The 17,776-nt window shown below is 38.4% G+C and overlaps 1 protein-coding gene across 2 annotated transcripts in view; it reads right to left on the reverse strand.

Annotated features, from left to right (window-relative positions):
- The window catches only part of apbb1 (amyloid beta (A4) precursor protein-binding, family B, member 1 (Fe65)), a 116,022-nt gene extending 109,693 nt beyond the window's left edge, over positions 1 to 6,329 (reverse strand). Inside the window, exon 1 of one of the 2 annotated variants that reach the window (XM_041258766.1) lies at positions 5,992 to 6,329. The gene's annotated coding sequence lies outside the window, so the exon portion shown is untranslated. The remainder of the gene's footprint in view (positions 1 to 5,991) is intronic. The other variant, XM_041258765.1, reaches the window with a different exon arrangement.
- Between the last annotated feature and the right edge of the window lie 11,447 nt (positions 6,330 to 17,776).

Consider the following 17,776-nt stretch of genomic DNA (forward strand, 5'->3'; position numbering starts at 1 on the left):
AAAGGTTAATTAATTTCTGTCCTTTTTTTGATCCCAGCTATGTCCAGACAATGCATGTCTGCCTCCCACTTTACTAAATACATACATCCCAACAGTCCCTATATGGTCGGGACACTCCCGATTTCCTAGAAAATGTCCCATGTCCCGACGCATAGGAAGAAAGTCCCGACACTTACCCAGAGAAAAAAAGTAATTTATTCTGCACAGTAGTTAGTGAAAACCACACGACGTGCTCTTTGTGCGGCTGACACACCTGCTGATCCCTAACTTATACAAAGGTAAAAACGCTTCATTATGTCTATTTATACTGTCATGATGGTCATGTTGAGTTGGTGGGATACATCTATTATATGACTCCTCCCACATGTATGATGCGTTTGACAACCCCCTCCGAGACGAGCGTCCCGCCGAGCAGTTTCCAAATATTGGCAAGTACGTACAGTGCCTTGCAAAAGTATTCAGACCCTTCCCATGGTGTCCCATTTTGTGAAATTACAACATGAAGAAAATTCCTTCACAGCACTGTGAGAGACTGATCAATAACTACAGGAAGCGTTTGGTTGCAGTTATTGAATCTAAGGGTGTGATTACTTTTTCACATGGGGGCATTGGGTGTTGCATAACTTTCTTTAATAAATAAATTAAATAAGTATCAAAATGTTGTGTTATTTGTTCACTCAGGGTTTTACTATTTATAGGTATGTGTTTGGGTAAAACGAACATTTTTGTTTTATTCTATAAACTACTGACAACATTTCTCCCAAATTCCAAATAAAAATATTGTCATTTAGAGCATTTATTTGCAAAAAATGACAACTGGTCAAAATAACAAAAAAGATGCAGTGTTGTCAGACCTGTCAGTATCTGTCAGATAATGCAAAGAAAATAAGTTCATATTCATTTTTAAACAACACAATACTAACGTTTTAACTTAGGAAGAGTTCAGAAATCAATATTTGGTGGAAGAAAACTTGCTTCCTTCTGCTCTGACAATGTTCCCCAACTCTGATGATTGGTTTTTCCAGCAGGACAATGCTCCATGCCACACAGCCAGGTCAATCAAGGTGTGGATGGAGGACCACCAGATCAAGACCCTGTCATGGCCAACCCAATCTCCAGACCTGAACCCCATTGAAAACCTCTGGAATGTGATCAAGAGGAAGATGGATGGTCACAAGCCATCAAACAAAGCCGAGCTGCTTGAATTTTTGCGCCAGGAGTGGCATTAAAAAAGCTACACTAAAATTACACCGTGTACTAATTTGTTTTGTTTTTTTGGTTTTGTTCCTGGGTAGTAAGTGTTATTTCCTAATTGCTTATGCCTCAAAAGTACAGAAAATGGCTATTATGCCCCACAAACTTTGCTTTTGTGACCTATTTCCAATGGGAAAACGAGCAAGTGTCTTTTCGTTCACATAAAGTCAGAAAAAAACAACATATGAATCCAAATTAACATGTATTTATACTGAAGTAATACGAAAATGACTACAAAAGATTTAGAAGTGAGTAGTTTTTTGAGATTTACGATTATACTGTATTTACAGTATATTTCGCCCACACGACGCCATACATGCTGTCTGCCATCTGCCCGGTACAGCTGAAACCGGGATTCATCCGTGAACAGCACTGAGCATTTGCCCATTGAAGTCGGTTACGATGCCGAACTGCAGTCAGGTCAAGACCCTGGTGAGGATGACGAGCACGCAGATGAGCTTCCCTGAGACGGTTTCTGACAGTTTGTGCAGAAATTCTTCGGTTGTGCAAACCCACAGTTTCATCAGCTGTCCGAGTGGCTGCTCAGACGATCCCACAGGTAAAGAAGCCGGATGTGGAGATCCTGGGCTGGCGTCGTTACACGTGGCCTGCGGTTGTGAGGCCGGTTGGACATACTGCCAAATTCTCTAAAACGATGTTGGAGGCGGCTTATGGTAGAGAAATGAACATTCATTTTTCTGGCAACAGCTCTGGTGGACATTCCTGCAGTCAGCATGCCAATTGCATGCTCCCTCAAAACTTGAGACATCTGTGGCATTGTGTTGTGTGACAAAACTGCACACTTTAGAGTGGCCTTGTATTGTCCCCAGCACAAGGTGCACCTGTGTATTGATGATGCTGTTTAATCAGCTTCTTGATATGCCACACCTTATGTCATAACATAATCCGTATACAAAATAATACATGTATTGTATTTATTTCTCTTTCGCTAACATTTGCAAATATATTGCAAGTGTATGTACGAAGAAAACCTATAATATAAAGTAGCCTGCGATTAAATGTAAACTTTGTAAACTACGTAACCTAAAGTTAACCTATTATTAAATATGAAAAACATGTTATTAATATTACAACAAAGTGTTTTAGATTTTTACCACATATAATGTAGCTTTTAACAAAGAGTAAAACAATGTACCAGGCAACTGGAAAGATTGCAATAACAGTCTGTTCTGAATTAGAAGTTCAGACAGAAAATGTCGACTGCTTAATCTTGCCTTTAAGTTCAATGATTCGTGCATGTATAGAAAGGCTCCAAAAAGCAAATGCTACCTTATTTCCCAGCAAACTTTTTTCCTGTGACACGGCACCAAAATAGTAACTCTGCATTTTAGTCTTGGCACTTTCACTGCATATTCTCTCCGGTCACAGCTCTCACACTCACTCAGTCGCACCCACAGTTTCTCATACAAGTTCAGCCCTGGACTCCAGTCCCCAGGATCATGCACCCCCTTGTATAATCAGAAAACACGTAAACTGTCGTTGCAGTATAGAGAGTCTCTGGCAGTTCTCGCTGACAACTAAATGTTTTATTAGACCCATTAAGCACTGCTTTTGAGATTTAAAAAAAAAAAAAAAAAAAATCTAACATGCATTTGTTGTGTGTGCCAGCAATTCCACTGAGTCAGTGGTGTCCAATTATTCTGACAAATGAGCATTGTGTTAGTCTCAATGCAGAATAGTTTTAACTGGTTTGCTGAATGCACGGCCATTGTGCAGTGGATACTTACAACAACATGTATTTTGTTATTATAACAAAGACTGTATAACTTTAGTGTTTATTTTTAAAAGATGACCTGCTATGATGCACATTTTCACAGTACAAAAGACTTGAGTTAGATGATACTTGTGTCGCTGCTAGTTTAGCATGTGTTGTGAATAAGTCATGCCAGCCTGATCCTAAATCCTCCAGAAACAGGGCCGGTGTAGTGTTATTTTCAGGTACATGGATAAAAAGCAGTATGCAGCGCACTGCACTTGCTCGCGCTGCCTAAACAACTTCCGCTTTGAAAACACAGAAGTACCTGTTCAAATGTGGTACGTTCTGCTGTTTTCTGTCTTTTTGATCTTTTTAAAATTTAATTCATCACATTTTTCCACCATTAAGAAAATAGTATGCGAATAGTTATCATATAGTCTGTGCCATGACAAAAACTTGCATGTCATTGTTTGGCACTTTTGTTTTTTTTACATGAATAAAACCCTATGTCCTATTAATGTCTCATAACTCAACAGCTAATAAAGCTGATTCAAACACCATGTGACAACCTTTTATTTCAATTGCATAGTACACCGTCATGAATAAAACTTGTATGTCAACATTGATGTCCACTACCTAGTTGGATTCCAAGTGCTCTCTGCAAATTTAAATTGAGGTAAGAGGTTTCTTGCCGTTCCTGAAAAATGTATTAACTTGACATACACAGATTTGTCATGACACAGACAAATATGCAATACTTTGGGTATCAGACGGTAAATCAGACGATTAAAACTAATCTCGGGTTAGAAATAAAACGTTGCTACTGTACTGCGTGCAAAGAAAATGTAACTTAAACTCCCACACAGATTAAATTGATCAAATTTTTCCAACAGTTTTTGTTAAAAAACGTAATGAACTAAAGTTATCAGATACATTTTTCTTACTACTGATAACAGAATGAATAACTTATTCTATTTATAAATATTTATTTTGAGAAAATAAATTGAGAGTAGTGTCCATTGTTGCTTTTTTTGGGAGAGGGCTTCAACAATTATTTTTAAAAAAAGGTTTTCCAGATTTCTGACATATTATAATGCCTTGAAGACTCTTCTTTAGTTCGTGCTCTTTACAAAACCAAAATTATTCTTAAAACAGTGTTGTCCTCTAAACTCCCCTCCCCCCATAAAAAACAAAAACGGAAACAGTGGTCAACCTAAGTTCCTACCCTGCCACTGCCTGGCCTCCAGCAACAAACAGGGGAGTTTACCCACATTTCTTATTTACCACTACACCACTGACAGATACACTTAAAGGGAATATTGGAGGAAAGGTTAATTTTCAGAGGCAATGTAAGCGTTTTTTCATTATAGATGGCCAACTAATATACAAACACAAAGTTCAGAGAAAAAACGACAAAGGGGAGCCACAAAAAATAGACACATTCTATCAGCGTTAACTAAGTGAGCTGCTCAGTAAAAGAATCAGCTTAACGACTTGCTCAGTTCCACTCCTGCTGAGCAGCTCAGAGCGCTCCTGAGCATTTCTCATCAGTGATCAGAGGGAGCGAACGGAATGGCCACCTGCAGGAAACAAGTGGAGATGGCAGGCAGGATTGACAAATACGTTTGTCAAGAACGATGAACTGGTTTCGATTTATTAAGTTATGTATTAATTGGCTAAAAAAGATGGCAAAAATGGTTGTTTTCGAATTTGTATCATTTAATTTCATTTTTAAAAAATGTAGAGCTGTTTTACAGTTATTGATGTATTATTATTTGTAGTATTAATATTATTCATAATTTTCATTATTAATGTCGGTATTGTCGGTATTAAACACAGCCAGTTATGAGGTTCAGTCCAAACAGAGCGCCGAACTCAGTGAGGTATAGCTGGGGACAGCAACTTCACACAGGGCCATTTCATCTACCATCACCTCCGAAACACACACAAGCAAAAAATTATTATTTTCTATTTTTAAATGTCGCTCAGCGCTCTCGTGGAGCAGAGCGTTAAGTCATTTAAATCTGCACGGGGTGCTTTCTGAGGGTTCTCACTCTGAGCGGCTCACTTACTTAACACAGCCAGTATGTAAAGAAGTATGGTAATAACAAATAAAATAGACCCGTATTATCAGTATGTACAGTAGTTATACAGTAGCATGTTAATAACAAATGGTATTTGTTCTAATATTAATTAAACGTTTTTCTCTAAAAAAAAGTTTTATTAAACAAGTTCACTTATTAAAAACATGCTGTATCTCGATAAAATGTGTAATCACGAGTGAATGATTGTTTTTGGAGGAAAATAACAAATCAGTAATGCCTGAAAAGGTCATCCGTTAGCCATTGATTCCTATTTACCGTATTGTGAGCGTGCGTGCGTGCGTGTTTCTGGATGTAGTACTTGTAGTTTTTTTGTATATACCGAGTTAACTTTAGTCATTTTTATTTTTTGTTTGCTTTGTATTGTATACGTTTGTACAGTTACAGTTTGTATTAGTAAACTGGTATGCTGGTTTACTCAGTTAGCTTTAGCTGAAAAACGTTTTAGGAAAAAAACAAATGCAATACCATAACTGTAAAAATCTACGCAAATGCTTTGAACTTGACGTACTGTTGCGTGATAATGTTTTGAAAGTACGTAGTGTGTTTTGAACGTTCATGTTTACATGCTTATTGATGTGTTCGTTTTAAAATGATCCAGTTTAATTAGTTTACAGAAACGCCTGCACACACTTGTGACGTTGTTGTAGCATTTAACTGTTCGTTACATGTTCTCCAATTTATTTGTTTAGTATTACCAAAACATAAATGTATGATTAACGCCATAGTTTACGTATCTCCACTGTGGATTTTTTTACTAATACAATGAATAATAATAAACAATGATATTGTGTATAAAAATTCACAGTAAGCAGGACTCTCGTTGGCAAGCAAGGGTTAAACACACATGGTTCTCTAACCACACGCATACTACAATTGCATTCCAATGTGCTGATACAATACAATATCATTACATACCTATTTTTGCAGATATTAGAAGGCTTACGCTTTGGTCCATTCAGTTTTCACTGACTGGACAAATCCTCACTGGAGAAAACAGCACCTGCTTCTCTACACGCTTTTCCGTATCACCAATAGAAAATACAGGAGTTTGAATAAATTACATTTAACAAACTCGCTGTTTTTGTTCATTTTTATATTTATTTATTTTCAAGTATACTACATTTATGCATCTACCTTTATACACCTATAGTATACAAAACGCATTTTAAAAGAATATCCTCTCATAAACACAGAGCGCGACTGCTGTACATTTACAAAAACACAGGGTGTGTTCGCGACGTGCAGACTTTTCAGAGTCTGCGTAGACTTTGTGTCAAATTACGTGGCTCTGCGCGCATACCCTGTCAGACTACGACAAACTGCTTGACCGCAGCCAGAACTGACAACAGAGATCACGCATCCTCTGGGCGCAGAGTCTGCGCATCCCCTGCAGATAGTAAAAGGTACTCCGCTGGACCAGACCCGTCTGCAGCGTGAAGACATATCCCTTAAAAACGTCCCTTCACTTCCAGAGCTCGGCATCTCAACGAAATCAAGCCACCCTAACCCAACCATCACCCCAAACCTAACCATTAAGCATCATCTTATGCCCTCAAGGCACTTTCTTGGGGATATGTCTGAGTGTTGCGCTGCAGCAAACGCGTCTTCAAAACAATGGAAGAGCGCCGCATGAAGCATTAGTGATCGTGGTAGCGCCACCTAGAATGAGGGTGTAAATAACACAAATAAAGCGCTTGCATAAATTAATATTGTACGGGACTAATAAAACTATAGAAGACATTCCATGCCAAAATTAAAAATAAATAAATACAGGAATAAATAATTAATGAATACATAAATAAATGTCCATGTATTTATTTATTTCAACAAGTATGTATTTATATATTTACTAATTAATCTATTAATTAATTTATTTCTTTCAACATGTATTTATGTATGTATGTATTTATTTATTTATTTATCATTTTGGCATGGAATGTCCTCCATATAAAACTGATGTACAAACTGTAATTGCTTAAACAGATTCCTAATAAAAGATGGTCTTGGAATTACTGAAATAAGTATTTGCATAATTTATTTACCAGTCTAGTTACGATGGAGCTGTATGGGAACAGTGAGGGAAAAAAACTATAGTCTTCTGCAATCAGAAAATCAGTCAATTCGCTCGCCATGTTTGCTCAGTCGATCGTGCTGGGAAAACCTCAAAAATCTGCCTATCTCCGTCTACGCAGACAGTGACGTCAGACACAGACTGCCGACTGCAACGCAGACTGTTTACTGAGTAACGCGAACGCAGCAAGACTATTGACTCACACTCAGCTGCGTTCTTCTAGCGCGGGATTTTGGAACCCTGAGTTGACCTCGCGTCAAATGACGTAAGTCTGCGCGCAAAAACTGTCCCAGTAAGGCAAACTGCTTGGCCGCAGCCTGAACTGGCAACAAGAGGTCAAGCATGCTCTTGGCGGGGAGACTACGCATACGCTGCAGATTCAAAGGCTGTGTTCTGGTAACTCCAAAAGTCTGCGTCGCATGCGAGAGTCTGCCTCTGACGTCACCATCTGCGTAGACGTAGCTAGGACAGATTTGGGAGGTTTTCCCGGAACGATCGACTGAGCAAACATGGCGACCGACTTCAGTGATTTTGCCATTGCAGAAGAGATAGAAGCAATTAAGGTTCCCTTCGTGCTCCACCACCTTCAAAAGTTACAGCAACCTCAGAAAAGGTACATATTGAAAACGATGCAGACAGCACAAATGCATTTTTTTTTTTTATCAGTTGTCAGTATTTCATTAGCTAAAGCCTTTATACAAATAATTAAATTCTACATTCTACACAAATACATATATGTTCCATAATTGTGTTTACTAAAGGATAAACAAATTGTAACAGAAAGGTATAGTAAAATATAATTGCATAAGGTGATGGGGTCCAGTAGCCAAACTAGTGTATCCAATGATACTGTGTTATTATTAGTTCACTGAAATTCTTGATTAAAATGTGTTCTATATATCTGGCTTCTGTGTGGTGTTTTTCTTTCTTTAGAATAAAACTAAGCATGTCAACAAATACAGCATCTGATCTGGTTCTGTGAAACCACCAGTTATTGTTCCGCTTTATGATTATGTCATTTAACTGATGCCCATTATCCAAGGCAACTTACATGGTAAAAACAAAGACTAACACAGTGCTCTACACATACATTATAGGATAAGAGTAATAACTTTAGAAAACACATCAGTATACAGTACACTTAATATAGGAGATGAATAAAAAGGTCTACAAGTGTATTCAAAACAAATGCATCTTAAAGAATCATCTAAAGGTGGTAAGATATTGTGTAGTCTTTATGGTCATTGGTAGCTCATTCTACCACTGAGGGGCAAAGGAGGAGAAAGAGCAGACATGAGCAGCTGGACACCTGAAGGCACAACCAATCAACCAGAAGCAGAGGAACGGAGAGGGTGAGCGTGGATATAGGGAAAGACAAGGGGCTGTAGATAAGAAGCAGTGTGGTAAAAGAGAGAGCTGAGTAAGGAGTAATAGGAATCAAGTGTAGGGTATGAAACAGGGGAAGCTGTAGTGTAAAAGGTAGTATTCCAAAATGTGTATCCCCAAAGATATATGTTAGATGTCATGCAGACATTCACATATCACACTGCAATGAGAAATGTAGCATTTAAAAGCATGAAGTGTGTTTTGTGTGTGTGTGTGTCCTAACTATCACTTATGGTGTTCTATTATGCAGTCTGGAGTTAATTTCACTATACAGACATAATTTGTAAAAGGTTTGTAAATTGCCATCACATTCCTTGTAATATAGTTATGCGTGTTCTGTTACTCCATATACATATATATTCCAATTTGTACACATATATAATGAATACATGTTTTTCTACTTATAGGGTTATTTCAAAGATCAGAAGTTATGTTGCTGAGGTGGTGCCTCACTATTCCATAAGTGACTTCCAAAGTCATTTCCGACTTACACCAAGACAGGTTGAGGTAGGTATTCATATTAACAGATGTATTGCAATTGACTTCAGAGTAAGGAACATGCTTCCCTTTAAAATATAACTATTCTACAGGAGCTGATGGGACAGTTGCTGCCCTTCTGCACAGATTTTTGAGGCAGAAAATGGCCATTCCATTCCAGTGCTTGCTGCGCTTTGGACATAGTCAAATCAGGAATCGTACAGAGGAATAGCAGATAGGTTCAGTACCAGTAAATCTGTAATCTGTTCACATATGCATGAGGTTTGTTCACAATGCACCTCTCCCACAAGATTTACTGGCCCACCAGTCATGCCAATCATGAAGCTGAACAGGGATTCCAGAGGGCCGGTTTCCCTGCAACACTCTGCAGTTGATGGGTGTCATATACCCATAGTGAAACCACAACATGTTCCAAACTCTGACATGCACTACAACAGGAAGCAGTTCTATTCCATCAACCTCACTGCTTTCTGTGATAGTAGTGCACGCTTTACCCATGTAAATGTTGGCCATCCTAGAAGCTGGCACGACGCACGTGTTTTCAGGATGACAGAGGTGTACACCATTCTCCAAAACAATCCACAGTCCCTTCCTGGCGAGCTGCACATTATTGGAGATGCTGCTTACCCTCTGTCTCAACACTTGATGACTCCATTCCTTGACAATGGCCACTTATCAGCTCAGCAAAAAGATACAACCAGAAGCTCTCAACAGCCAGAATAGTAATAGAGCATTTGGTTTGTTAAAGTCTAGATTTAGGAAACTTAAAGGACTACACATGCGTTCATTAAAAAACCTCTGCACAACTGTCACAGCATGCTGCATCCTCCACAATATTACTTAGAGGCATCAGGGAATGTGTGCATAGAGGATGCCTTAGATCCTGATTTACATATCTGTGTACAACCAGACATTCGACAGAATGACAACCATGGCATTGTCAAAAGAAACTGTATTTGTGAATCATTAGAATTTGTTCAGCACAGTATATAGTTTCCTTTGTATATTTTCGTGTATTCATCATCCTGATTTCATGGAGATCCCAATACAGTCTTGACACTAGCCTTTATATGTGTTTACCTTTAATTCCCTTTCCATTGAGTGGATTGGTATGTTTCCATTGCCCAGCCTTCTATCGTGCATTTTGGTTGTCATGGGTAATTATATAAATACAGACATACCCTATACTCCGACTAATGGAGGTGCACAAACAATAAAAACATACAGGTCTCTTTTTCAACAGCAAGATAATGTGGTTCTGTTTCTGGGACATCTCATGAAATGTAGAAGAGATGTCCTTTAAACAGGCCAACATTTCCTCTTCTCTCCTTTCCTGGTTCCTTAGCCTTTGTTCACCACATTCGTCCTTTTGGTGACAAGTGTCTCAAGTGCTTCAGTGCGCCTCACTGCGTGCTGCTCATACCTGTGCAGAAATGATTGTGTAGGGTCTGATTTCCTCTTCCTTTCCCCCCCCCTGCTTTGAATGTGACTGGTGTGATGATGGATGAAGGGTCTGTGTGGGTTTCCTGCGTGTTAGATGTCTGGGTGTGTGAAGGACAGGGCGTGCCTGGTGCTGGAGAAAGGGTTATGTGAGGTGGTGCAAGAGGTGGGCCTGTGTCTGTGGGAAACAGTGTTTCGGATAGGAGATCATCAAGGGCCTGAAGAGGAGACAGTAGAAATGAATTCAAACGTACTCTGAATCTGTAAGGTTCATTGTACATTTAGAATAAATACCATCACCAAGCACCGTCCAACCTGAGCCTAAGAATATACTTAGTATTCAAGCAAGGAGCTAGGCTTGTTTGAAACCTGGTTAGATTAGAACATATGTTTGAGCACAGTCTACAAATTTGCTGTACAACTTCTTCAGCGTGCTCCCTTTTATATGCATGGTGAACCAGGAAATGTGGTCAATAATGCTTCAATACAATGAAGCCCATCTTAATTGTTGAATCATTACAGTTGTGGATGCAGAAGAAGTACTGCAGTTAGTGATAATCTAGTGACATTTACAACGCAACTTACATAACTCGAAGTACTCCCAAGTAATTCTTCCTTCACCCATCTCCCTGCGTTTGTCCTTGTCCAGGAACTTCCTACTCAGTCTGGTAGAACTGTGTTTTGTTCTTACAGTTCCCAGGTCTGTCGAGTCAGCTCAATCAATAGCAGTGTTGTCTTTTGATCGAACTCTGGGTGAATGAAACATACTGAAGGTTAAACATGCACACATAAGTGGACAATGAGGTAAAGCAGAAATTAGATTAGGGTTACTCAACTCTGATGGCCCACAAGATCCAGTTCTGATGTCATTGTAAACACAGCACAGGTTCAAAATTAGTGCACACAATCTGTTTAGAGGCAATAAACCCATTTAGAACCTAATGGAATGAAGACCAGGAATGGAATGGATCAAGGGCCAGAGTTCATGGTTTATCCCTTGATAAGAATGTGGTATTACTGCATGTCAATAGAATTGCAGTACCTTCCAGTGGAGGAGCAGTGTTCAGAATCTGGGTACTGCATGTAGCCTCATTTGCTAAAACAGGAGGAAACACCACATTTACTCTCATGTCATGATATAATGTTACACATCATTAGCTATACCTGATATACTTTGTCTAGAATAATGCATGACCTCATAGTAGTTGTAAGGCCTGAAGCTTGATAGGATGTTCTATTACCATACACACCACAGGTGTCTGTTGGAGATTCACCACCCACTAATATGTTAGCACAATACTGTTAATACATTTCCAGGCACTTAGGTTATGAAAGGGAATTAAGAGCAAACAGGTGAGAAATACAGTTTAGAAAAGTGCATAACTCACCGTTTCATTGCACTGTGCTCTGGTTCTTCAGTATATCATTGAAAAGCCTACTGGCATATGCAAGATCTGCATGAAATAGAATGGGCAAAGATTAGTTGATATATAAGTGTGGCATTACATTACATCAGAATATGCATTGTATCAAGAGGCACTAACAGGTCTGGTAAAGGGTATCTGAACAAATGCCAATGCAAATGCACAAGAACCAAAGGTTACAGGGTTCTGAAGATGACTGATGCTCTCTGTAAAACACATTTAATCATGTAGCCTTATCACAGCTTTCAGATGTACTCAAGAACATTTTGGTTGTAGTAGTTATAGTAACAAGTCAAACATGAACCACAATATTGAAACTTACAATATGTGTATCAGTGATATTGTGTGCTCATGTTTGATTTGTCACTATAACTACTACAACAAATATGTTCTTGAAGACATCCAAAAGCTATATAAGGCAACATGATTAAATGTTTTACAGAGAGCATCTGTCATCTTCAGAACCCTGTAATACAATAGAAACAAGGACCAGGGGTCACAAGTGTAGCACTGTATTATGGAATGCCCATTTTCTGCCTCAAACATCTGTGTAGAAGGGCTGCAACTGTCCCATCAGCTCCTGTACCTGTATGTTTAAAGGGAATCATGTTCCTTACTCTGAAGTCAATTGCAATACATCTGTTAATATGAATACCTACCGCAACTTGTACCAACATCATTTCTGATCTTTGAAACAACCCTATAAGTAGAACAACATGCATTACATTATATATGTGTATCAATCGGAATATATATGTATATGAAGTAACAGAATACGCATAACTATATTAAAAGGAATATGATGGAAATTTACAAACAGTGAACAGATTACATTATGCTTGTAATGGTGCAATTAACTCCAGACTGCATATAACAGAATACCATCAATGATAGTTAGGACACACACGCACACACACACTTTATGTTTTGAAATGTTAAATGTTTCATTTCAATGTTATGAGAATGTGCCTGCATGACACCTAACATATATCTTTGGGGATATACATTTTGAAATACTACCTTTTACACTACAGCTTCCCTGTTTCATACCCTACACTTGCTTCCTATTACTCCTTACTCAGCTCGCTCTTTTACCACACTGCTTCTTATCTACAGCCCCTTGTCTTTCCCTATATCCACGCTCACCCTCTCCGTTCCTCTGCTTCTGGTTGATTGGTTGTGCCTTCAGGTGTCCAGCTGCTTGTGCCCACTCTTTCTCCTCCTTTGCATCTGTTTAGAATACACTTGTAGATCTTTTTATTCATCTCCTATATTCTGTGTTCTGTATACTGATGTATTTTCTAATGTTATTACCCTTATCCTATAATGAATGTGTAGAACTATATGTTAGTCTTTGTTTTTACAGTGTAAGTTGCCTTGGATAATGGGCATTAGTTAAATGACATAATCATAAAGCAGAACAGTAACTGGTGGTTTTACAGAACCAGATCTGCACTAATCTGGGACTACTCAATGGTGATTAGCATTGAGTAGTCCAAGATTAGACTTACTCAGCAGTGCAACCTGCTAGATTTTACTCTAAAGAAGGAAATACACCACACAGAAGCCAGATATATAGAACATATTTTAATCAAGAATGTCAGTGAACTAATAGTAGACTGGATACACTAGTTTGGTTGCTGTTACATTTATTTATCCTTATAGTAAATACAATCAATATGGGACATATATGTATTTGTGTAAAATGTAGCATTTAATTAATTGTAAAAAAGCTTTGGCTAATAAAATTCTGACAACTAATGCAATTGTGCTGTCTACTTGTTTTCAATGTACCTTTTCTGAGGTTGCTATAATTGTTGAAGGTGGTGGAGCACGGAGGGAACCTCAATTGCTTCTATCAACAAATTGCTCAGTTATTCGTATTAGTGTCTTTTTACCCATATTGAGCAAAGCAACAGAGCCATGTTGCTTGTAGTGATAGGGAAGGTCAGATCTGGGTTCGTAACAGGCCCAAAGCATTTTTATACTTTTTCCCACCTATACTGCTGCTCCCGGCCTTTCTCGAAAAGGTCAGATTAGGTGAAGAATCAGTTGTCCTAGTGGCCCAGGAGAATCTGGTTTTCGACTCTGCCAGCTGTTACACGGCCAGCCCTGGGAGATCCCACTGAACATAGATCTCCTCAGTCAGACGAGAGGCACTCTTTGGCATCCGGAACCAGGCAGGTTCCGACTATGGTTCTGGCCCCTGAAAGGGACAGCAGGGTGTCTCTGCGCTCCAAACCTGCTTTCCTCCCTGAGGTGATCACAGCTTTCCACATTAATCAGTCTGTGAAATAAGTCCTTCCATCCACCTCCATTTGTTTCAGTGGAGGATGAGAGATTGAATTTCCTCTGCCCAGTGTGGGCATTGAGATGCTACTTGTATAGAACAAGAGCTCTGCATCAGTCTGACCAGTCGCCTGTCATGGGACACGGACCCTAGGACAGCCCCTCTCTAAGCAGCATCTGTCACAATGGATTGTGGATACAGTCTCGACTGCGTATAATGGTGCTGGCTTGCCTCCACCTGGTAGGGTAGCCGCACACGCCACTAGAAGATTGGCTACATCTTGGGCCCTCTTCAGAGGTACCTCAATGTCTGATATTTAAGAGCATAAGAACATAAGACAGTTTACAAAAGAGAGGAGGCCATTTGGCCCATCTTGCTCGTTTGGTTGTTAGTAGCTTATTGATCCCAGAATTTCATCAAGCAGCTTCTTAAAGGATCCCAGGATGTCAGCTTCAACAATATTACTGGGAAGTTGGTTCCAGACCCTCACGATTATCTGTGTAAAAAAGTGCCTCCTATTTTCTGTTCTGAATGCCCCTTTGTCTAATCTTGATTTCTGACCCTTTGTCATGTTTCTTTTTTCAGGTCGAAAAAGTCCCGTGGGTCGACATTGTCAATAGCTTTTAGAATTTTGAATGCTTGAATCAGGTCTTCTTTGTTCAAGACTGAATCTATTCAATTCTTTTAGCCTGTCTGCATATGACATGCCTTTTAAACCCGGAATAATTCTGGTCGCTCTTCTTTGCACTCTTTCTAGAGCAGCAATATCCTTTTGTAGCGAGGTGACTAGAACTGAACACAATATTCAAGATGAGGTCTTACTAATGCATTGTACAGTTTTAACATTACTTCCCTTGATTTAAATTCAACACTTGTCACAATATATCTGAGCATCTTATTGGCCTTTTTTATAGCTTCCCCACATTGTCTAGATGAAAATCTGGAAATTTAACAAGTTTGCTTACTATACATTAATGTAGATTAGGAAGAGCAGAGGACCCAATACTGATCCCTGTGGTACTCCACTGGTTACTTCGCTCCATTTTGAGGTTTCTCCTCTAATCAGTACTTTCTGTTTTCTACATGTTAACCACTCCCTAATCCATGTACATGCGTTTCAGTTTGAGAATTAATCTTTTATGCAGGACTTTGTCAAAAGCTTTCTGGAAATCTAAATAAACCATTTCATATGCTTTGCAATTATTCATTATCGATGTTGCATCTTCAAGAAAATCAAGCAGGTTCGTTAGACACGATCTCCCTTTCCTAAAACCATGTTGATTGTCCCCCAGGATACTGTTACCTTATAGGTAATTTTCTATTTTGGATTTTATTATAGTTTCCATATGTTTGCATATAATAGAAGTCAGGCTTATTGGTCTGTAGTTACCTAGTTCGGTTGTGTTTCCCTTTTTGTGGATCGGTATTACGTTTGTAATTCTCCAGTCTGTTGGTACAACCCTTGTATCAAGACTCTTGAATGATCTTGGTTAGGGGTTTGTAAATAACTTCTTTCATTTATTTGATTATTATTGGGAGGATCTTATCAGGCCCAGGGGATTTGTTTATTTTAACAGCTCCTAGTCCCTTCACTTCTGCCTCGGTTATGCTAATGTTATTTAAAACTGGATAGGAACAGGTTGACATGTGGTGCATGTTGTCTGTATCCTCCTTTGTAAAATCTTGTGAAAAGTAATCATTGATATATTTGCTATTTTTTCTTTGTCTGATTTTGCCATTTGTATCTCTTAGACATTTAACCTCCTCTTTGAATGTTCTCTTGCTGTTGTAATATTGGAAAAACATTTTGGAATTGGTTTTAGCCTCCTTAGCAATGTTTATTTCTATCTCTCTCTTGGCCTTTCTAACTTCCTTTTTGACTTACGTTTACAGTATTCTTTCTTTTTCATCCCTTTTAAACACTCTGCAAGTGTCTTTTTTGCAGAATATTTTTTTAATTGATCTATTAAACCTTTTTGGCAATGTTATTTTAGATTTAGTTTTGTGTACTTTTGGGATGTAATTGTTTTGCGTCTCTAAATTTTTAAAAAACAGCCATCCCTTTTCTGTGGATGTTTTCTATATTTTACTCCAATTTACATCTATTAGTCTTTGTTTCTTACATTCATAGTTTGCCTTTGTAAAATTGTAAACCTTAGCTTTATCATTACTTTTTGGGTTTTAAAAATCACTTCAAATGAGACCATGTTGTGGTCTGTGTTTGCCAGTGGTTCTCTGACCTCTTGTGGCAGGCTGACGAGTGGATAGAGGCCCAGAGACAGACTGCAGTTCAAAAAAATATACTTTTATTATAAATAGATACAAAAATAAAAAGGCACAAGGGCCAAAACAAAGGGATTGAAACACAAAAACAAAGACAAAAATCAAAATGTACAAAATAAAGGTTTCCAGGCTGGGCAATGCCTTCACTGGATTTAGAAAATTGAAAAATCACAACCAACAAAACACCAACCTGCTTCCTCAGCTCCCTCCTCCCAAATGGGATGCAGAGGCCTCCTTTTATGTCAGGTGGCTGGGCGCTGATTGATCGTTAATTAACCTAATCAACTAATCAACCCCAGCCACCTGAACATAATAAACCCAGGTAGGTAGGGGAAATTAACCCCATCCCTGCCAATTTAAAAAGGGCAGAGCTTTGCTCTGCCACACCTCTGTTTTAGTTATTGTCGTGCATATTTCCGTTGTAGATCTAGGATTTATGTCACAACTGTGTCCACGCCAATTACCATTAAAAAAAAAAACATTATAGCCCATAATGTAATTATTAACCATAATAAACACAATACCTCAATAGTAACTAGAGATATTGACTTAATTATCCCTAGATTCATGATGAAAAGAGATTCAATTAATATTATGTATGTTTAAGTACTTCAAATCAATTTGTTATAAGACAAAAAGAAACCTAACAATCCAAATTATTATCACACTTATTCATATTCTCAAAGAAAGAAGAATAAAGGTTAGGCTTCAAAGTTAAAAACATACATATAAAGAAGAATCAAAATAAAACATTCAAGGAAAAGTAATGCATTGTTAAATGTTCATAATGAATCCTTGATATGCTCTCTGGTCATAGAATTCTGCATGAGTGAAACAGTCTTAATAGTTCCTCACATATTGTTTGGTTCAGTCATGCATTACGTATACATGCTCCACCTTCCAAATGGCTAAGTACGCATGTACAATGTTCAGCATCTACTTGAATAGACACATATTACATATTGTGATGATATCAATATAATGTGTTTAGTTCAGTTACTTGTAAACACACAATATAAGTTTGATACACTGTTGGTGTAAAACAAAGTTTAAAACAAAGTTTTCTTAACAAGTTTGTCCTCTTTGTGGAAGTTATTTGTGCAGCAGCGCAGTGCAGTATCTCAGAGAAGTATGTAGGCAAAAGCTATCTTCTCCGGGACAGCTTTGAAGGTTACACCATTGCGTCTTCGTTGAAGAACTGATGAGTTGAGGGCGATGAGATTGAAGAAAGAGCGAATCCAGCTAGAATCCAGAGAGAGTCCAGCATCTAGAGAAAAGAGCAGAGAGAGTGAAAATCCTTGTTTTGAG

This window comes from Polyodon spathula, chromosome 9 (assembly GCF_017654505.1).
Source record: "Polyodon spathula isolate WHYD16114869_AA chromosome 9, ASM1765450v1, whole genome shotgun sequence".
In the NCBI taxonomy this organism is placed as follows: domain Eukaryota; kingdom Metazoa; phylum Chordata; class Actinopteri; order Acipenseriformes; family Polyodontidae; genus Polyodon; species Polyodon spathula.